This window comes from Ambystoma mexicanum, chromosome 9, assembly GCF_040938575.1.
Source record: "Ambystoma mexicanum isolate Mex_15411 chromosome 9, UKY_AmexF1_1, whole genome shotgun sequence".
Classification (NCBI taxonomy): domain Eukaryota; kingdom Metazoa; phylum Chordata; class Amphibia; order Caudata; family Ambystomatidae; genus Ambystoma; species Ambystoma mexicanum.
This window is the reverse complement of record NC_090931.1, coordinates 561,995,697-562,015,358: the sequence shown is the minus strand read 5'-3', so window position 1 is coordinate 562,015,358 and position 19,662 is coordinate 561,995,697. Positions and strand designations below refer to the sequence as shown.

The 19,662-nt window shown below is 47.8% G+C and overlaps 17 non-coding genes and 2 pseudogenes across 17 annotated transcripts; all 19 read right to left on the bottom strand.

The window, feature by feature from the left end:
* Nucleotides 1–569: 569 nt before the first annotated feature.
* On the bottom strand, nucleotides 570–787 carry LOC138490388 (small nucleolar RNA U3). The gene has a single exon (XR_011275421.1). It is a non-coding gene; the product is annotated as a small nucleolar RNA U3 (small nucleolar RNA).
* Nucleotides 788–1,611: 824 nt separating this feature from the next.
* Nucleotides 1,612–1,829, bottom strand: LOC138490028 (small nucleolar RNA U3). Its single transcript, XR_011275103.1, has one exon. It is a non-coding gene; the product is annotated as a small nucleolar RNA U3 (small nucleolar RNA).
* An 823-nt stretch (nucleotides 1,830–2,652) lies between these two features.
* On the bottom strand, nucleotides 2,653–2,870 carry LOC138490027 (small nucleolar RNA U3). The gene has a single exon (XR_011275102.1). It is a non-coding gene; the product is annotated as a small nucleolar RNA U3 (small nucleolar RNA).
* Nucleotides 2,871–3,694: 824 nt separating this feature from the next.
* Nucleotides 3,695–3,912, bottom strand: LOC138490253 (small nucleolar RNA U3). Its single transcript, XR_011275299.1, has one exon. It is a non-coding gene; the product is annotated as a small nucleolar RNA U3 (small nucleolar RNA).
* An 835-nt stretch (nucleotides 3,913–4,747) lies between these two features.
* On the bottom strand, nucleotides 4,748–4,966 carry LOC138490436 (small nucleolar RNA U3). The gene has a single exon (XR_011275464.1). It is a non-coding gene; the product is annotated as a small nucleolar RNA U3 (small nucleolar RNA).
* Nucleotides 4,967–5,806: 840 nt separating this feature from the next.
* Nucleotides 5,807–5,975, bottom strand: LOC138490542 (small nucleolar RNA U3; annotated as a pseudogene).
* Nucleotides 5,976–6,809: 834 nt separating this feature from the next.
* Nucleotides 6,810–7,027, bottom strand: LOC138490026 (small nucleolar RNA U3). The gene has a single exon (XR_011275101.1). It is a non-coding gene; the product is annotated as a small nucleolar RNA U3 (small nucleolar RNA).
* An 824-nt stretch (nucleotides 7,028–7,851) lies between these two features.
* Nucleotides 7,852–8,069, bottom strand: LOC138490025 (small nucleolar RNA U3). Its single transcript, XR_011275100.1, has one exon. It is a non-coding gene; the product is annotated as a small nucleolar RNA U3 (small nucleolar RNA).
* Nucleotides 8,070–8,904: 835 nt separating this feature from the next.
* On the bottom strand, nucleotides 8,905–9,122 carry LOC138490387 (small nucleolar RNA U3). Its single transcript, XR_011275420.1, has one exon. It is a non-coding gene; the product is annotated as a small nucleolar RNA U3 (small nucleolar RNA).
* Nucleotides 9,123–9,946: 824 nt separating this feature from the next.
* Nucleotides 9,947–10,164, bottom strand: LOC138490023 (small nucleolar RNA U3). Its single transcript, XR_011275099.1, has one exon. It is a non-coding gene; the product is annotated as a small nucleolar RNA U3 (small nucleolar RNA).
* Nucleotides 10,165–10,987: 823 nt separating this feature from the next.
* Nucleotides 10,988–11,205, bottom strand: LOC138490022 (small nucleolar RNA U3). Its single transcript, XR_011275098.1, has one exon. It is a non-coding gene; the product is annotated as a small nucleolar RNA U3 (small nucleolar RNA).
* An 824-nt stretch (nucleotides 11,206–12,029) lies between these two features.
* LOC138490225 (small nucleolar RNA U3) lies at nucleotides 12,030–12,247 on the bottom strand. Its single transcript, XR_011275275.1, has one exon. It is a non-coding gene; the product is annotated as a small nucleolar RNA U3 (small nucleolar RNA).
* Nucleotides 12,248–13,082: 835 nt separating this feature from the next.
* LOC138490435 (small nucleolar RNA U3) lies at nucleotides 13,083–13,301 on the bottom strand. The gene has a single exon (XR_011275463.1). It is a non-coding gene; the product is annotated as a small nucleolar RNA U3 (small nucleolar RNA).
* An 840-nt stretch (nucleotides 13,302–14,141) lies between these two features.
* On the bottom strand, nucleotides 14,142–14,310 carry LOC138490541 (small nucleolar RNA U3; annotated as a pseudogene).
* An 835-nt stretch (nucleotides 14,311–15,145) lies between these two features.
* On the bottom strand, nucleotides 15,146–15,363 carry LOC138490187 (small nucleolar RNA U3). The gene has a single exon (XR_011275240.1). It is a non-coding gene; the product is annotated as a small nucleolar RNA U3 (small nucleolar RNA).
* Nucleotides 15,364–16,198: 835 nt separating this feature from the next.
* Nucleotides 16,199–16,416, bottom strand: LOC138490021 (small nucleolar RNA U3). Its single transcript, XR_011275097.1, has one exon. It is a non-coding gene; the product is annotated as a small nucleolar RNA U3 (small nucleolar RNA).
* An 824-nt stretch (nucleotides 16,417–17,240) lies between these two features.
* Nucleotides 17,241–17,459, bottom strand: LOC138490417 (small nucleolar RNA U3). The gene has a single exon (XR_011275447.1). It is a non-coding gene; the product is annotated as a small nucleolar RNA U3 (small nucleolar RNA).
* Nucleotides 17,460–18,294: 835 nt separating this feature from the next.
* On the bottom strand, nucleotides 18,295–18,512 carry LOC138490386 (small nucleolar RNA U3). Its single transcript, XR_011275419.1, has one exon. It is a non-coding gene; the product is annotated as a small nucleolar RNA U3 (small nucleolar RNA).
* An 824-nt stretch (nucleotides 18,513–19,336) lies between these two features.
* On the bottom strand, nucleotides 19,337–19,554 carry LOC138490019 (small nucleolar RNA U3). Its single transcript, XR_011275096.1, has one exon. It is a non-coding gene; the product is annotated as a small nucleolar RNA U3 (small nucleolar RNA).
* Between the last annotated feature and the right edge of the window lie 108 nt (nucleotides 19,555–19,662).

Below are 19,662 nucleotides of genomic sequence, written 5' to 3'. Positions count from 1 at the left end.
GCCCAGCCAAGGCTGGCCTCAGTAAACAGAGTGGCCATATTACGATGGCAATGAGTGTTATTCAATATCTGGGAAGCTTTGCAGTGGAATTCGAGCAAGCATAAGTGGGAGGCAACGTGAACAATGGCGGTGTGACTTTTATGAGAACGTAATGCATGTGATGGAAGGGTATTGCGCGCATTGGCCAGACAAGCATTTGAGTCGGACCTGAAAAGTACCCAGCTGAATAGGCAGATTCAAATCCCCCAAAGGGGCAGTACAGTGTTGTTTTCACAGAAGCACGAGGATTGCGCCAGATGGAAAACAGTGGCAAATCAGAATGGCTTAACCTTTGTGAAATGGAAGTAGGCCAGCATGCAACAGCCGGAACTTGTCGCTTGGGTCCCCCAGGGCAGCGCACAAAAGGGCCCACGGCCAATTGTGTTTACCGGGGCGACGCAAGGTGTTTGGTCCATGTGGAGATTTGCACAGCTAACAAATCAGAACCCACATAATCGACAGCACAGACACCAAGCAACCCTAAGAACAGGGGAGCTGTCTCTATTTTTCACCAGAATAATAAGCAGCTAACCACTCAGTTTGTGTTCCCTTCCTCCAACCCTCCTGAAAGGGAGAGAGGAACGGTCATCAATAGCAGACAGCAGCTGCATAAATGCAACACTGTCCACTTGCTTCACGCTCAGAAGAGAACACTTCAACTCTTCCTCGTGGTTAGCGAAGACCAGACACTTTCGAACACATTTCCTCAGTTAAGAACTATAGAAATGATCCCTGAAAGTATAGATTTAATAGCACAAAGGGCAGCCCAGGCAGGTGGAAGAAGCTGCCACCCATCTCACTTAGGGTGGGAAAGCGTCTATCGTCCCAAAGGCAACAAAAAGCCCCTCCATTTCTGCATAGGAAAACCTTTCCCGCAACACCATAGAAAACATTTCCTATCCATAGCGTTGGCAAAAGATGACAAAAATGCCTGTACTTTGTAAATTTACATATTGAAGACCAGCAGCCAATAAAATTCGTCAGTGTGGATGACAGAGACAAGGGGCTCCCATGGCCCAGCCAAGGCTGGCCTCAGTAAACAGAGTGGCCATATTACGATGGCAATGAGTGTTATTCAATATCTGGGAAGCTTTGCAGTGGAATTCGAGCAAGCATAAGTGGGAGGCAACGTGAACAATGGTGGTGTGACTTTTATGAGAACGTAATGCATGTGATGGAAGGGTATTGGGCGCATTGGCCAGACAAGCATTTGAGTCGGACCTGAAAAGTACCCAGCTGAATAGGCAGATTCAAAGGCAGTACAGTGTTGTTTTCACAGAAGCACGAGGATTGCGCCAGATGGAAAACAGTGGCAAATCAGAATGGCTTAACCTTTGTGAAATGGAAGTAGGCCAGCATGCAACAGCCGGAACTTGTCGCTTGGGTCCCCCAGGGCAGCGCACAAAAGGGCCCACGGCCAATTGTGTTTACCGGGGCGACGCAAGGTGTTTGGTCCATGTGGAGATTTGCACAGCTAACAAATCAGAACCCACATAATCGACAGCACAGACACCAAGCAACCCTAAGAACAGGGGAGCTGTCTCTATTTTTCACCAGAATAATAAGCAGCTAACCACTCAGTTTGTGTTCCCTTCCTCCAACCCTCCTGAAAGGGAGAGAGGAACGGTCATCAATAGCAGACAGCAGCTGCATAAATGCAACACTGTCCACTTGCTTCACGCTCAGAAGAGAACACTTCAACTCTTCCTCGTGGTTAGCGAAGACCAGACACTTTCGAACACATTTCCTCAGTTAAGAACTATAGAAATGATCCCTGAAAGTATAGTCTTAATAGCACAAAGGGCAGCCCAGGCAGGTGGAAGAAGCTGCCACCCATCTCACTTAGGGTGGGAAAGCGTCTATCGTCCCAAAGGCAACAAAAAGCCCCCCCATTTCTGCATAGGAAAACCTTTCCCGCAACCCCATAGAAAACCTTTCCTTTCCATAGCGTTGGCAAAAGATGACAAAAATGCCTGTACTTTGTAAATTTACATATTGAAGACCAGCAGCCAATAAAATTCGTCAGTGTGGGTGACAGAGACAAGGGGCTCCCATGGCCCAGCCAAGGCTGGCCTCAGTAAACAGAGTGGCCATATTACGATGGCAATGAGTGTTATTCAATATCTGGGAAGCTTTGCAGTGGAATTCGAGCAAGCATAGGTGGGAGGCAACGTGAACAATGGCGGTGTGACTTTTATGAGAACGTAATGCATGTGATGGAAGGGTATTGGGCGCATTGGCCAGACAAGCATTTGAGTCGGACCTGAAAAGTACCCAGCTGAATAGGCAGATTCAAAGGCAGTACAGTGTTGTTTTCACAGAAGCACGAGGATTGCGCCAGATGGAAAACAGTGGCAAATCAGAATGGCTTAACCTTTGTGAAATGGAAGTAGGCCAGCATGCAACAGCCGGAACTTGTCGCTTGGGTCCCCCAGGGCAGCGCACAAAAGGGCCCACGGCAATTGTGTTTACCGGGGCGACGCAAGGTGTTTGGTCCATGTGGAGATTTGCACAGCTAACAAATCAGAACCCACATAATCGACAGCACAGACACCAAGCAACCCTAAGAACAGGGGAGCTGTCTCTATTTTTCACCAGAATAATAAGCAGCTAACCACTCAGTTTGTGTTCCCTTCCTCCAACCCTCCTGAAAGGGAGAGAGGAACGGTCATCAATAGCAGACAGCAGCTGCATAAATGCAACACTGTCCACTTGCTTCACGCTCAGAAGAGAACACTTCAACTCTTCCTCGTGGTTAGCGAAGACCAGACACTTTCGAACACATTTCCTCAGTTAAGAACTATAGAAATGATCCCTGAAAGTATAGTCTTAATAGCACAAAGGGCAGCCCAGGCAGGTGGAAGAAGCTGCCACCCATCTCACTTAGGGTGGGAAAGCGTCTATCGTCCCAAAGGCAACAAAAAGCCCCTCCATTTCTGCATAGGAAAACCTTTCCCGCAACACCATAGAAAACATTTCCTATCCATAGCGTTGGCAAAAGATGACAAAAATGCCTGTACTTTGTAAATTTACATATTGAAGACCAGCAGCCAATAAAATTCGTCAGTGTGGATGACAGAGACAAGGGGCTCCCATGGCCCAGCCAAGGCTGGCCTCAGTAAACAGAGTGGCCATATTACGATGGCAATGAGTGTTATTCAATATCTGGGAAGCTTTGCAGTGGAATTCGAGCAAGCATAAGTGGGAGGCAACGTGAACAATGGCGGTGTGACTTTTATGAGAACGTAATGCATGTGATGGAAGGGTATTGCGCGCATTGGCCAGACAAGCATTTGAGTCGGACCTGAAAAGTACCCAGCTGAATAGGCAGTTTCAAAGGCAGTACAGTGTTGTTTTCACAGAAGCACGAGGATTGCGCCAGATGAAAAACAGTGGCAAATCAGAATGGCTTAACCTTTGTGAAATGGAAGTAGGCCAGCATGCAACAGCCGGAACTTGTCGCTTGGGTCCCCCAGGGCAGCGCACAAAAGGGCCCACGGCCAATTGTGTTTACCGGGGCGACGCAAGGTGTTTGGTCCATGTGGAGATTTGCACAGCTAACAAATCAGAACCCACATAATCGACAGCACAGACACCAAGCAACCCTAAGAACAGGGGAGCTGTCTCTATTTTTCACCAGAATAATAAGCAGCTAACCACTCAGTTTGTGTTCCCTTCCTCCAACCCTCCTGAAAGGGAGAGAGGAACGGTCATCAATAGCAGACAGCAGCTGCATAAATGCAACACTGTCCACTTGCTTCACGCTCAGAAGAGAACACTTCAACTCTTCCTCGTGGTTAGCCAAGACCAGACACTTTCGAACACATTTCCTCAGTTAAGAACTATAGAAATGACCCCTGAAAGTATAGTCTTAATAGCACAAAGGGCAGCCCAGGCAGGTGGAAGAAGCTGCCACCCATCTCACTTAGGGTGGGAAAGCGTCTATCGTCCCAAAGGCAACAAAAAGCCCCCCCATTTCTGCATAGGAAAACCTTTCCCGCAACCCCATAGAAAACCTTTCCTTTCCATAGCGTTGGCAAAAGATGACAAAAATGCCTGTACTTTGTAAATTTACATATTGAAGACCAGCAGCCAATAAAATTCGTCAGTGTGGATGACAGAGACAAGGGGCTCCCATGGCCCAGCCAAGGCTGGCCTCAGTAAACAGAGTGGCCATATTACGATGGCAATGAGTGTTATTCAATATCTGGGAAGCTTTGCAGTGGAATTCGAGCAAGCATAAGTGGGAGGCAACGTGAACAATGGCGGTGTGACTTTTATGAGAACGTAATGCATGTGATGGAAGGGTATTGCGCGCATTGGCCAGACAAGCATTTGAGTCGGACCTGAAAAGTACCCAGCTGAATAGGCAGATTCAAATCCCCCAAAGGGGCAGTACAGTGTTGTTTTCACAGAAGCACGAGGATTGCGCCAGATGGAAAACAGTGGCAAATCAGAATGGCTTAACCTTTGTGAAATGGAAGTAGGCCAGCATGCAACAGCCGGAACTTGTCGCTTGGGTCCCCCAGGGCAGCGCACAAAAGGGCCCACGGCCAATTGGGTTTACCGGGGCGACGCAAGGTGTTTGGTCCATGTGGAGATTTGCACAGCTAACAAATCAGAACCCACATAATCGACAGAACAGACACCAAGCAACCCTAAGAACAGGGGAGCTGTCTCTATTTTTCACCAGAATAATAAGCAGCTAACCACTCAGTTTGTGTTCCCTTCCTCCAACCCTCCTGAAAGGGAGAGAGGAACGGTCATCAATAGCAGACAGCAGCTGCATAAATGCAACACTGTCCACTTGCTTCACTGCTCAGAAGAGAACACTTCAACTCTTCCTCGTGGTTAGCGAAGACCAGACACTTTCGAACACATTTCCTCAGTTAAGAACTATAGAAATGATCCCTGAAAGTATAGTCTTAATAGCACAAAGGGCAGCCCAGGCAGGTGGAAGAAGCTGCCACCCATCTCACTTAGGGTGGGAAAGCGTCTATCGTCCCAAAGGCAACAAAAAGCCCCTCCATTTCTGCATAGGAAAACCTTTCCCGCAACACCATAGAAAACATTTCCTATCCATAGCGTTGGCAAAAGATGACAAAAATGCCTGTACTTTGTAAATTTACATATTGAAGACCAGCAGCCAATAAAATTCGTCAGTGTGGATGACAGAGACAAGGGGCTCCCATGGCCCAGCCAAGGCTGGCCTCAGTAAACAGAGTGGCCATATTACGATGGCAATGAGTGTTATTCAATATCTGGGAAGCTTTGCAGTGGAATTCGAGCAAGCATAAGTGGGAGGCAACGTGAACAATGGCGGTGTGACTTTTATGAGAACGTAATGCATGTGATGGAAGGGTATTGCGCGCATTGGCCAGACAAGCATTTGAGTCGGACCTGAAAAGTACCCAGCTGAATAGGCAGATTCAAATCCCCCAAAGGGGCAGTACAGTGTTGTTTTCACAGAAGCACGAGGATTGCGCCAGATGGAAAACAGTGGCAAATCAGAATGGCTTAACCTTTGTGAAATGGAAGTAGGCCAGCATGCAACAGCCGGAACTTGTCGCTTGGGTCCCCCAGGGCAGCGCACAAAAGGGCCCACGGCCAATTGTGTTTACCGGGGCGACGCAAGGTGTTTGGTCCATGTGGAGATTTGCACAGCTAACAAATCAGAACCCACATAATCGACAGCACAGACACCAAGCAACCCTAAGAACAGGGGAGCTGTCTCTATTTTTCACCAGAATAATAAGCAGCTAACCACTCAGTTTGTGTTCCCTTCCTCCAACCCTCCTGAAAGGGAGAGAGGAACGGTCATCAATAGCAGACAGCAGCTGCATAAATGCAACACTGTCCACTAGCGAAGACCAGACACTTTCGAACACATTTCCTCAGTTAAGAACTATAGAAATGACCCCTGAAAGTATAGTCTTAATAGCACAAAGGGCAGCCCAGGCAGGTGGAAGAAGCTGCCACCCATCTCACTTAGGGTGGGAAAGCGTCTATCGTCCCAAAGGCAACAAAAAGCCCCCCCATTTCTGCATAGGAAAACCTTTCCCGCAACCCCATAGAAAACCTTTCCTTTCCATAGCGTTGGCAAAAGATGACAAAAATGCCTGTACTTTGTAAATTTACATATTGAAGACCAGCAGCCAATAAAATTCGTCAGTGTGGATGACAGAGACAAGGGGCTCCCATGGCCCAGCCAAGGCTGGCCTCAGTAAACAGAGTGGCCATATTACGATGGCAATGAGTGTTATTCAATATCTGGGAAGCTTTGCAGTGGAATTCGAGCAAGCATAAGTGGGAGGCAACGTGAACAATGGCGGTGTGACTTTTATGAGAACGTAATGCATGTGATGGAAGGGTATTGCGCGCATTGGCCAGACAAGCATTTGAGTCGGACCTGAAAAGTACCCAGCTGAATAGGCAGATTCAAATCCCCCAAAGGGGCAGTACAGTGTTGTTTTCACAGAAGCACGAGGATTGCGCCAGATGGAAAACAGTGGCAAATCAGAATGGCTTAACCTTTGTGAAATGGAAGTAGGCCAGCATGCAACAGCGGGAACTTGTCGCTTGGGTCCCCCAGGGCAGCGCACAAAAGGGCCCACGGCAATTGTGTTTACCGGGGCGACGCAAGGTGTTTGGTCCATGTGGAGATTTGCACAGCTAACAAATCAGAACCCACATAATCGACAGCACAGACACCAAGCAACCCTAAGAACAGGGGAGCTGTCTCTATTTTTCACCAGAATAATAAGCAGCTAACCACTCAGTTTGTGTTCCCTTCCTCCAACCCTCCTGAAAGGGAGAGAGGAACGGTCATCAATAGCAGACAGCAGCTGCATAAATGCAACACTGTCCACTTGCTTCACGCTCAGAAGAGAACACTTCAACTCTTCCTCGTGGTTAGCGAAGACCAGACACTTTCGAACACATTTCCTCAGTTAAGAACTATAGAAATGATCCCTGAAAGTATAGTCTTAATAGCACAAAGGGCAGCCCAGGCAGGTGGAAGAAGCTGCCACCCATCTCACTTAGGGTGGGAAAGCGTCTATCGTCCCAAAGGCAACAAAAAGCCCCTCCATTTCTGCATAGGAAAACCTTTCCCGCAACACCATAGAAAACATTTCCTATCCATAGCGTTGGCAAAAGATGACAAAAATGCCTGTACTTTGTAAATTTACATATTGAAGACCAGCAGCCAATAAAATTCGTCAGTGTGGATGACAGAGACAAGGGGCTCCCATGGCCCAGCCAAGGCTGGCCTCAGTAAACAGAGTGGCCATATTACGATGGCAATGAGTGTTATTCAATATCTGGGAAGCTTTGCAGTGGAATTCGAGCAAGCATAAGTGGGAGGCAACGTGAACAATGGCGGTGTGACTTTTATGAGAACGTAATGCATGTGATGGAAGGGTATTGGGCGCATTGGCCAGACAAGCATTTGAGTCGGACCTGAAAAGTACCCAGCTGAATAGGCAGATTCAAAGGCAGTACAGTGTTGTTTTCACAGAAGCACGAGGATTGCGCCAGATGGAAAACAGTGGCAAATCAGAATGGCTTAACCTTTGTGAAATGGAAGTAGGCCAGCATGCAACAGCCGGAACTTGTCGCTTGGGTCCCCCAGGGCAGCGCACAAAAGGGCCCACGGCCAATTGTGTTTACCGGGGCGACGCAAGGTGTTTGGTCCATGTGGAGATTTGCACAGCTAACAAATCAGAACCCACATAATCGACAGCACAGACACCAAGCAACCCTAAGAACAGGGGAGCTGTCTCTATTTTTCACCAGAATAATAAGCAGCTAACCACTCAGTTTGTGTTCCCTTCCTCCAACCCTCCTGAAAGGGAGAGAGGAACGGTCATCAATAGCAGACAGCAGCTGCATAAATGCAACACTGTCCACTTGCTTCACGCTCAGAAGAGAACACTTCAACTCTTCCTCGTGGTTAGCGAAGACCAGACACTTTCGAACACATTTCCTCAGTTAAGAACTATAGAAATGATCCCTGAAAGTATAGTCTTAATAGCACAAAGGGCAGCCCAGGCAGGTGGAAGAAGCTGCCACCCATCTCACTTAGGGTGGGAAAGCGTCTATCGTCCCAAAGGCAACAAAAAGCCCCTCCATTTCTGCATAGGAAAACCTTTCCCGCAACACCATAGAAAACATTTCCTATCCATAGCGTTGGCAAAAGATGACAAAAATGCCTGTACTTTGTAAATTTACATATTGAAGACCAGCAGCCAATAAAATTCGTCAGTGTGGATGACAGAGACAAGGGGCTCCCATGGCCCAGCCAAGGCTGGCCTCAGTAAACAGAGTGGCCATATTACGATGGCAATGAGTGTTATTCAATATCTGGGAAGCTTTGCAGTGGAATTCGAGCAAGCATAAGTGGGAGGCAACGTGAACAATGGCGGTGTGACTTTTATGAGAACGTAATGCATGTGATGGAAGGGTATTGCGCGCATTGGCCAGACAAGCATTTGAGTCGGACCTGAAAAGTACCCAGCTGAATAGGCAGATTCAAATCCCCCAAAGGGGCAGTACAGTGTTGTTTTCACAGAAGCACGAGGATTGCGCCAGATGGAAAACAGTGGCAAATCAGAATGGCTTAACCTTTGTGAAATGGAAGTAGGCCAGCATGCAACAGCCGGAACTTGTCGCTTGGGTCCCCCAGGGCAGCGCACAAAAGGGCCCACGGCCAATTGTGTTTACCGGGGCGACGCAAGGTGTTTGGTCCATGTGGAGATTTGCACAGCTAACAAATCAGAACCCACATAATCGACAGCACAGACACCAAGCAACCCTAAGAACAGGGGAGCTGTCTCTATTTTTCACCAGAATAATAAGCAGCTAACCACTCAGTTTGTGTTCCCTTCCTCCAACCCTCCTGAAAGGGAGAGAGGAACGGTCATCAATAGCAGACAGCAGCTGCATAAATGCAACACTGTCCACTTGCTTCACGCTCAGAAGAGAACACTTCAACTCTTCCTCGTGGTTAGCGAAGACCAGACACTTTCGAACACATTTCCTCAGTTAAGAACTATAGAAATGATCCCTGAAAGTATAGATTTAATAGCACAAAGGGCAGCCCAGGCAGGTGGAAGAAGCTGCCACCCATCTCACTTAGGGTGGGAAAGCGTCTATCGTCCCAAAGGCAACAAAAAGCCCCTCCATTTCTGCATAGGAAAACCTTTCCCGCAACACCATAGAAAACATTTCCTATCCATAGCGTTGGCAAAAGATGACAAAAATGCCTGTACTTTGTAAATTTACATATTGAAGACCAGCAGCCAATAAAATTCGTCAGTGTGGATGACAGAGACAAGGGGCTCCCATGGCCCAGCCAAGGCTGGCCTCAGTAAACAGAGTGGCCATATTACGATGGCAATGAGTGTTATTCAATATCTGGGAAGCTTTGCAGTGGAATTCGAGCAAGCATAAGTGGGAGGCAACGTGAACAATGGTGGTGTGACTTTTATGAGAACGTAATGCATGTGATGGAAGGGTATTGGGCGCATTGGCCAGACAAGCATTTGAGTCGGACCTGAAAAGTACCCAGCTGAATAGGCAGATTCAAAGGCAGTACAGTGTTGTTTTCACAGAAGCACGAGGATTGCGCCAGATGGAAAACAGTGGCAAATCAGAATGGCTTAACCTTTGTGAAATGGAAGTAGGCCAGCATGCAACAGCCGGAACTTGTCGCTTGGGTCCCCCAGGGCAGCGCACAAAAGGGCCCACGGCCAATTGTGTTTACCGGGGCGACGCAAGGTGTTTGGTCCATGTGGAGATTTGCACAGCTAACAAATCAGAACCCACATAATCGACAGCACAGACACCAAGCAACCCTAAGAACAGGGGAGCTGTCTCTATTTTTCACCAGAATAATAAGCAGCTAACCACTCAGTTTGTGTTCCCTTCCTCCAACCCTCCTGAAAGGGAGAGAGGAACGGTCATCAATAGCAGACAGCAGCTGCATAAATGCAACACTGTCCACTTGCTTCACGCTCAGAAGAGAACACTTCAACTCTTCCTCGTGGTTAGCGAAGACCAGACACTTTCGAACACATTTCCTCAGTTAAGAACTATAGAAATGATCCCTGAAAGTATAGTCTTAATAGCACAAAGGGCAGCCCAGGCAGGTGGAAGAAGCTGCCACCCATCTCACTTAGGGTGGGAAAGCGTCTATCGTCCCAAAGGCAACAAAAAGCCCCCCCATTTCTGCATAGGAAAACCTTTCCCGCAACCCCATAGAAAACCTTTCCTTTCCATAGCGTTGGCAAAAGATGACAAAAATGCCTGTACTTTGTAAATTTACATATTGAAGACCAGCAGCCAATAAAATTCGTCAGTGTGGGTGACAGAGACAAGGGGCTCCCATGGCCCAGCCAAGGCTGGCCTCAGTAAACAGAGTGGCCATATTACGATGGCAATGAGTGTTATTCAATATCTGGGAAGCTTTGCAGTGGAATTCGAGCAAGCATAGGTGGGAGGCAACGTGAACAATGGCGGTGTGACTTTTATGAGAACGTAATGCATGTGATGGAAGGGTATTGGGCGCATTGGCCAGACAAGCATTTGAGTCGGACCTGAAAAGTACCCAGCTGAATAGGCAGATTCAAAGGCAGTACAGTGTTGTTTTCACAGAAGCACGAGGATTGCGCCAGATGGAAAACAGTGGCAAATCAGAATGGCTTAACCTTTGTGAAATGGAAGTAGGCCAGCATGCAACAGCCGGAACTTGTCGCTTGGGTCCCCCAGGGCAGCGCACAAAAGGGCCCACGGCAATTGTGTTTACCGGGGCGACGCAAGGTGTTTGGTCCATGTGGAGATTTGCACAGCTAACAAATCAGAACCCACATAATCGACAGCACAGGCACCAAGCAACCCTAAGAACAGGGGAGCTGTCTCTATTTTTCACCAGAATAATAAGCAGCTAACCACTCAGTTTGTGTTCCCTTCCTCCAACCCTCCTGAAAGGGAGAGAGGAACGGTCATCAATAGCAGACAGCAGCTGCATAAATGCAACACTGTCCACTTGCTTCACGCTCAGAAGAGAACACTTCAACTCTTCCTCGTGGTTAGCGAAGACCAGACACTTTCGAACACATTTCCTCAGTTAAGAACTATAGAAATGATCCCTGAAAGTATAGTCTTAATAGCACAAAGGGCAGCCCAGGCAGGTGGAAGAAGCTGCCACCCATCTCACTTAGGGTGGGAAAGCGTCTATCGTCCCAAAGGCAACAAAAAGCCCCTCCATTTCTGCATAGGAAAACCTTTCCCGCAACACCATAGAAAACATTTCCTATCCATAGCGTTGGCAAAAGATGACAAAAATGCCTGTACTTTGTAAATTTACATATTGAAGACCAGCAGCCAATAAAATTCGTCAGTGTGGATGACAGAGACAAGGGGCTCCCATGGCCCAGCCAAGGCTGGCCTCAGTAAACAGAGTGGCCATATTACGATGGCAATGAGTGTTATTCAATATCTGGGAAGCTTTGCAGTGGAATTCGAGCAAGCATAAGTGGGAGGCAACGTGAACAATGGCGGTGTGACTTTTATGAGAACGTAATGCATGTGATGGAAGGGTATTGCGCGCATTGGCCAGACAAGCATTTGAGTCGGACCTGAAAAGTACCCAGCTGAATAGGCAGTTTCAAAGGCAGTACAGTGTTGTTTTCACAGAAGCACGAGGATTGCGCCAGATGAAAAACAGTGGCAAATCAGAATGGCTTAACCTTTGTGAAATGGAAGTAGGCCAGCATGCAACAGCCGGAACTTGTCGCTTGGGTCCCCCAGGGCAGCGCACAAAAGGGCCCACGGCCAATTGTGTTTACCGGGGCGACGCAAGGTGTTTGGTCCATGTGGAGATTTGCACAGCTAACAAATCAGAACCCACATAATCGACAGCACAGACACCAAGCAACCCTAAGAACAGGGGAGCTGTCTCTATTTTTCACCAGAATAATAAGCAGCTAACCACTCAGTTTGTGTTCCCTTCCTCCAACCCTCCCGAAAGGGAGAGAGGAACGGTCATCAATAGCAGACAGCAGCTGCATAAATGCAACACTGTCCACTTGCTTCACGCTCAGAAGAGAACACTTCAACTCTTCCTCGTGGTTAGCCAAGACCAGACACTTTCGAACACATTTCCTCAGTTAAGAACTATAGAAATGACCCCTGAAAGTATAGTCTTAATAGCACAAAGGGCAGCCCAGGCAGGTGGAAGAAGCTGCCACCCATCTCACTTAGGGTGGGAAAGCGTCTATCGTCCCAAAGGCAACAAAAAGCCCCCCCATTTCTGCATAGGAAAACCTTTCCCGCAACCCCATAGAAAACCTTTCCTTTCCATAGCGTTGGCAAAAGATGACAAAAATGCCTGTACTTTGTAAATTTACATATTGAAGACCAGCAGCCAATAAAATTCGTCAGTGTGGATGACAGAGACAAGGGGCTCCCATGGCCCAGCCAAGGCTGGCCTCAGTAAACAGAGTGGCCATATTACGATGGCAATGAGTGTTATTCAATATCTGGGAAGCTTTGCAGTGGAATTCGAGCAAGCATAAGTGGGAGGCAACGTGAACAATGGCGGTGTGACTTTTATGAGAACGTAATGCATGTGATGGAAGGGTATTGCGCGCATTGGCCAGACAAGCATTTGAGTCGGACCTGAAAAGTACCCAGCTGAATAGGCAGATTCAAATCCCCCAAAGGGGCAGTACAGTGTTGTTTTCACAGAAGCACGAGGATTGCGCCAGATGGAAAACAGTGGCAAATCAGAATGGCTTAACCTTTGTGAAATGGAAGTAGGCCAGCATGCAACAGCCGGAACTTGTCGCTTGGGTCCCCCAGGGCAGCGCACAAAAGGGCCCACGGCCAATTGTGTTTACCGGGGCGACGCAAGGTGTTTGGTCCATGTGGAGATTTGCACAGCTAACAAATCAGAACCCACATAATCGACAGAACAGACACCAAGCAACCCTAAGAACAGGGGAGCTGTCTCTATTTTTCACCAGAATAATAAGCAGCTAACCACTCAGTTTGTGTTCCCTTCCTCCAACCCTCCTGAAAGGGAGAGAGGAACGGTCATCAATAGCAGACAGCAGCTGCATAAATGCAACACTGTCCACTTGCTTCACTGCTCAGAAGAGAACACTTCAACTCTTCCTCGTGGTTAGCGAAGACCAGACACTTTCGAACACATTTCCTCAGTTAAGAACTATAGAAATGATCCCTGAAAGTATAGTCTTAATAGCACAAAGGGCAGCCCAGGCAGGTGGAAGAAGCTGCCACCCATCTCACTTAGGGTGGGAAAGCGTCTATCGTCCCAAAGGCAACAAAAAGCCCCTCCATTTCTGCATAGGAAAACCTTTCCCGCAACACCATAGAAAACATTTCCTATCCATAGCGTTGGCAAAAGATGACAAAAATGCCTGTACTTTGTAAATTTACATATTGAAGACCAGCAGCCAATAAAATTCGTCAGTGTGGATGACAGAGACAAGGGGCTCCCATGGCCCAGCCAAGGCTGGCCTCAGTAAACAGAGTGGCCATATTACGATGGCAATGAGTGTTATTCAATATCTGGGAAGCTTTGCAGTGGAATTCGAGCAAGCATAAGTGGGAGGCAACGTGAACAATGGCGGTGTGACTTTTATGAGAACGTAATGCATGTGATGGAAGGGTATTGCGCGCATTGGCCAGACAAGCATTTGAGTCGGACCTGAAAAGTACCCAGCTGAATAGGCAGATTCAAATCCCCCAAAGGGGCAGTACAGTGTTGTTTTCACAGAAGCACGAGGATTGCGCCAGATGGAAAACAGTGGCAAATCAGAATGGCTTAACCTTTGTGAAATGGAAGTAGGCCAGCATGCAACAGCCGGAACTTGTCGCTTGGGTCCCCCAGGGCAGCGCACAAAAGGGCCCACGGCCAATTGTGTTTACCGGGGCGACGCAAGGTGTTTGGTCCATGTGGAGATTTGCACAGCTAACAAATCAGAACCCACATAATCGACAGCACAGACACCAAGCAACCCTAAGAACAGGGGAGCTGTCTCTATTTTTCACCAGAATAATAAGCAGCTAACCACTCAGTTTGTGTTCCCTTCCTCCAACCCTCCTGAAAGGGAGAGAGGAACGGTCATCAATAGCAGACAGCAGCTGCATAAATGCAACACTGTCCACTAGCGAAGACCAGACACTTTCGAACACATTTCCTCAGTTAAGAACTATAGAAATGACCCCTGAAAGTATAGTCTTAATAGCACAAAGGGCAGCCCAGGCAGGTGGAAGAAGCTGCCACCCATCTCACTTAGGGTGGGAAAGCGTCTATCGTCCCAAAGGCAACAAAAAGCCCCCCCATTTCTGCATAGGAAAACCTTTCCCGCAACCCCATAGAAAACCTTTCCTTTCCATAGCGTTGGCAAAAGATGACAAAAATGCCTGTACTTTGTAAATTTACATATTGAAGACCAGCAGCCAATAAAATTCGTCAGTGTGGATGACAGAGACAAGGGGCTCCCATGGCCCAGCCAAGGCTGGCCTCAGTAAACAGAGTGGCCATATTACGATGGCAATGAGTGTTATTCAATATCTGGGAAGCTTTGCAGTGGAATTCGAGCAAGCATAAGTGGGAGGCAACGTGAACAATGGCGGTGTGACTTTTATGAGAACGTAATGCATGTGATGGAAGGGTATTGCGCGCATTGGCCAGACAAGCATTTGAGTCGGACCTGAAAAGTACCCAGCTGAATAGGCAGATTCAAATCCCCCAAAGGGGCAGTACAGTGTTGTTTTCACAGAAGCACGAGGATTGCGCCAGATGGAAAACAGTGGCAAATCAGAATGGCTTAACCTTTGTGAAATGGAAGTAGGCCAGCATGCAACAGCCGGAACTTGTCGCTTGGGTCCCCCAGGGCAGCGCACAAAAGGGCCCACGGCCAATTGTGTTTACCGGGGCGACGCAAGGTGTTTGGTCCATGTGGAGATTTGCACAGCTAACAAATCAGAACCCACATAATCGACAGCACAGACACCAAGCAACCCTAAGAACAGGGGAGCTGTCTCTATTTTTCACCAGAATAATAAGCAGCTAACCACTCAGTTTGTGTTCCCTTCCTCCAACCCTCCTGAAAGGGAGAGAGGAACGGTCATCAATAGCAGACAGCAGCTGCATAAATGCAACACTGTCCACTTGCTTCACGCTCAGAAGAGAACACTTCAACTCTTCCTCGTGGTTAGCGAAGACCAGACACTTTCGAACACATTTCCTCAGTTAAGAACTATAGAAATGACCCCTGAAAGTATAGTCTTAATAGCACAAAGGGCAGCCCAGGCAGGTGGAAGAAGCTGCCACCCATCTCACTTAGGGTGGGAAAGCGTCTATCGTCCCAAAGGCAACAAAAAGCCCCCCCATTTCTGCATAGGAAAACCTTTCCCGCAACCCCATAGAAAACCTTTCCTTTCCATAGCGTTGGCAAAAGATGACAAAAATGCCTGTACTTTGTAAATTTACATATTGAAGACCAGCAGCCAATAAAATTCGTCAGTGTGGATGACAGAGACAAGGGGCTCCCATGGCCCAGCCAAGGCTGGCCTCAGTAAACAGAGTGGCCATATTACGATGGCAATGAGTGTTATTCAATATCTGGGAAGCTTTGCAGTGGAATTCGAGCAAGCATAAGTGGGAGGCAACGTGAACAATGGCGGTGTGACTTTTATGAGAACGTAATGCATGTGATGGAAGGGTATTGCGCGCATTGGCCAGACAAGCATTTGAGTCGGACCTGAAAAGTACCCAGCTGAATAGGCAGATTCAAATCCCCCAAAGGGGCAGTACAGTGTTGTTTTCACAGAAGCACGAGGATTGCGCCAGATGGAAAACAGTGGCAAATCAGAATGGCTTAACCTTTGTGAAATGGAAGTAGGCCAGCATGCAACAGCCGGAACTTGTCGCTTGGGTCCCCCAGGGCAGCGCACAAAAGGGCCCACGGCCAATTGTGTTTACCGGGGCGACGCAAGGTGTTTGGTCCATGTGGAGATTTGCACAGCTAACAAATCAGAACCCACATAATCGACAGCACAGACACCAAGCAACCCTAAGAACAGGGGAGCTGTCTCTATTTTTCACCAGAATAATAAGCAGCTAACCACTCAGTTTGTGTTCCCTTCCTCCAACCCTCCTGAAAGGGAGAGAGGAACGGTCATCAATAGCAGACAGCAGCTGCATAAATGCAACACTGTCCACTTGCTTCACGCTCAGAAGAGAACACTTCAACTCTTCCTCGTGGTTAGCGAAGACCAGACACTTTCGAACACATTTCCTCAGTTAAGAACTATAGAAATGATCCCTGAAAGTATAGTCTTAATAGCACAAAGGGCAGCCCAGGCAGGTGGAAGAAGCTGCCACCCATCTCACTTAGGGTGGGAAAGCGTCTATCGTCCCAAAGGCAACAAAAAGCCCCTCCATTTCTGCATAGGAAAACCTTTCCCGCAACACCATAGAAAACATTTCCTATCCATAGCGTTGGCAAAAGATGACAAAAATGCCTGTACTTTGTAAATTTACATATTGAAGACCAGCAGCCAATAAAATTCGTCAGTGTGGATGACAGAGACAAGGGGCTCCCATGGCCCAGCCAAGGCTGGCCTCAGTAAACAGAGTGGCCATATTACGATGGCAATGAGTGTTATTCAATATCTGGGAAGCTTTGCAGTGGAATTCGAGCAAGCATAAGTGGGAGGCAACGTGAACAATGGCGGTGTGACTTTTATGAGAACGTAATGCATGTGATGGAAGGGTATTGCGCGCATTGGCCAGACAAGCATTTGAGTCGGACCTGAAAAGTACCCAGCTGAATAGGCAGATTCAAAGGCAGTACAGTGTTGTTTTCACAGAAGCACGAGGATTGCGCCAGATGAAAAACAGTGGCAAATCAGAATGGCTTAACCTTTGTGAAATGGAAGTAGGCCAGCATGCAACAGCCGGAACTTGTCGCTTGGGTCCCCCAGGGCAGCGCACAAAAGGGCCCACGGCCAATTGTGTTTACCGGGGCGACGCAAGGTGTTTGGTCCATGTGGAGATTTGCACAGCTAACAAATCAGAACCCACATAATCGACAGCACAGACACCAAGCAACCCTAAGAACAGGGGAGCTGTCTCTATTTTTCACCAGAATAATAAGCAGCTAACCACTCAGTTTGTGTTCCCCTTCCTCCAACCCTCCTGAAAGGGAGAGAGGAACGGTCATCAATAGCAGACAGCAGCTGCATAAATGCAACACTGTCCACTTGCTTCACGCTCAGAAGAGAACACTTCAACTCTTCCTCGTGGTTAGCGAAGACCAGACACTTTCGAACACATTTCCTCAGTTAAGAACTATAGAAATGATCCCTGAAAGTATAGTCTTAATAGCACAAAGGGCAGCCCAGGCAGGTGGAAGAAGCTGCCACCCATCTCACTTAGGGTGGGAAAGCGTCTATCGTCCCAAAGGCAACAAAAAGCCCCTCCATTTCTGCATAGGAAAACCTTTCCCGCAACACCATAGAAAACATTTCCTATCCATAGCGTTGGCAAAAGATGACAAAAATGCCTGTACTTTGTAAATTTACATATTGAAGACCAGCAGCCAATAAAATTCGTCAGTGTGGATGACAGAGACAAGGGGCTCCCATGGCCCAGCCAAGGCTGGCCTCAGTAAACAGAGTGGCCATATTACGATGGCAATGAGTGTTATTCAATATCTGGGAAGCTTTGCAGTGGAATTCGAGCAAGCATAAGTGGGAGGCAACGTGAACAATGGCGGTGTGACTTTTATGAGAACGTAATGCATGTGATGGAAGGGTATTGCGCGCATTGGCCAGACAAGCATTTGAGTCGGACCTGAAAAGTACCCAGCTGAATAGGCAGATTCAAATCCCCCAAAGGGGCAGTACAGTGTTGTTTTCACAGAAGCACGAGGATTGCGCCAGATGGAAAACAGTGGCAAATCAGAATGGCTTAACCTTTGTGAAATGGAAGTAGGCCAGCATGCAACAGCCGGAACTTGTCGCTTGGGTCCCCCAGGGCAGCGCACAAAAGGGCCCACGGCCAATTGTGTTTACCGGGGCGACGCAAGGTGTTTGGTCCATGTGGAGATTTGCACAGCTAACAAATCAGAACCCACATAATCGACAGCACAGACACCAAGCAACCCTAAGAACAGGGGAGCTGTCTCTATTTTTCACCAGAATAATAAGCAGCTAACCACTCAGTTTGTGTTCCCTTCCTCCAACCCTCCTGAAAGGGAGAGAGGAACGGTCATCAATAGCAGACAGCAGCTGCATAAATGCAACACTGTCCACTTGCTTCACGCTCAGAAGAGAACACTTCAACTCTTCCTCGTGGTTAGCGAAGACCAGACACTTTCGAACACATTTCCTCAGTTAAGAACTATAGAAATGATCCCTGAAAGTATAGATTTAATAGCACAAAGGGCAGCCCAGGCAGGTGGAAGAAGCTGCCACCCATCTCACTTAGGGTGGGAAAGCGTCTATCGTCCCAAAGGCAACAAAAAGCCCCTCCATTTCTGCATAGGAAAACCTTTCCCGCAACACCATAGAAAACATTTCCTATCCATAGCGTTGGCAAAAGATGACAAAAATGCCTGTACTTTGTAAATTTACATATTGAAGACCAGCAGCCAATAAAATTCGTCAGTGTGGATGACAGAGACAAGGGGCTCCCATGGCCCAGCCAAGGCTGGCCTCAGTAAACAGAGTGGCCATATTACGATGGCAATGAGTGTTATTCAATATCTGGGAAGCTTTGCAGTGGAATTCGAGCAAGCATAAGTGGGAGGCAACGTGAACAATGGTGGTGTGACTTTTATGAGAACGTAATGCATGTGATGGAAGGGTATTGGGCGCATTGGCCAGACAAGCATTTGAGTCGGACCTGAAAAGTACCCAGCTGAATAGGCAGATTCAAAGGCAGTACAGTGTTGTTTTCACAGAAGCACGAGGATTGCGCCAGATGGAAAACAGTGGCAAATCAGAATGGCTTAACCTTTGTGAAATGGAAGTAGGCCAGCATGCAACAGCCGGAACTTGTCGCTTGGGTCCCCCAGGGCAGCGCACAAAAGGGCCCACGGCCAATTGTGTTTACCGGGGCGACGCAAGGTGTTTGGTCCATGTGGAGATTTGCACAGCTAACAAATCAGAACCCACATAATCGACAGCACAGACACCAAGCAACCCTAAGAACAGGGGAGCTGTCTCTATTTTTCACCAGAATAATAAGCAGCTAACCACTCAGTTTGTGTTCCCTTCCTCCAACCCTCCTGAAAGGGAGAGAGGAACGGTCATCAATAGCAGACAGCAGCTGCATAAATGCAACACTGTCCACTTGCTTCACGCTCAGAAGAGAACACTTCAACTCTTCCTCGTGGTTAGCGAAGACCAGACACTTTCGAACACATTTCCTCAGTTAAGAACTATAGAAATGATCCCTGAAAGTATAGTCTTAATAGCACAAAGGGCAGCCCAGGCAGGTGGAAGAAGCTGCCACCCATCTCACTTAGGGTGGGAAAGCGTCTATCGTCCCAAAGGCAACAAAAAGCCCCCCCATTTCTG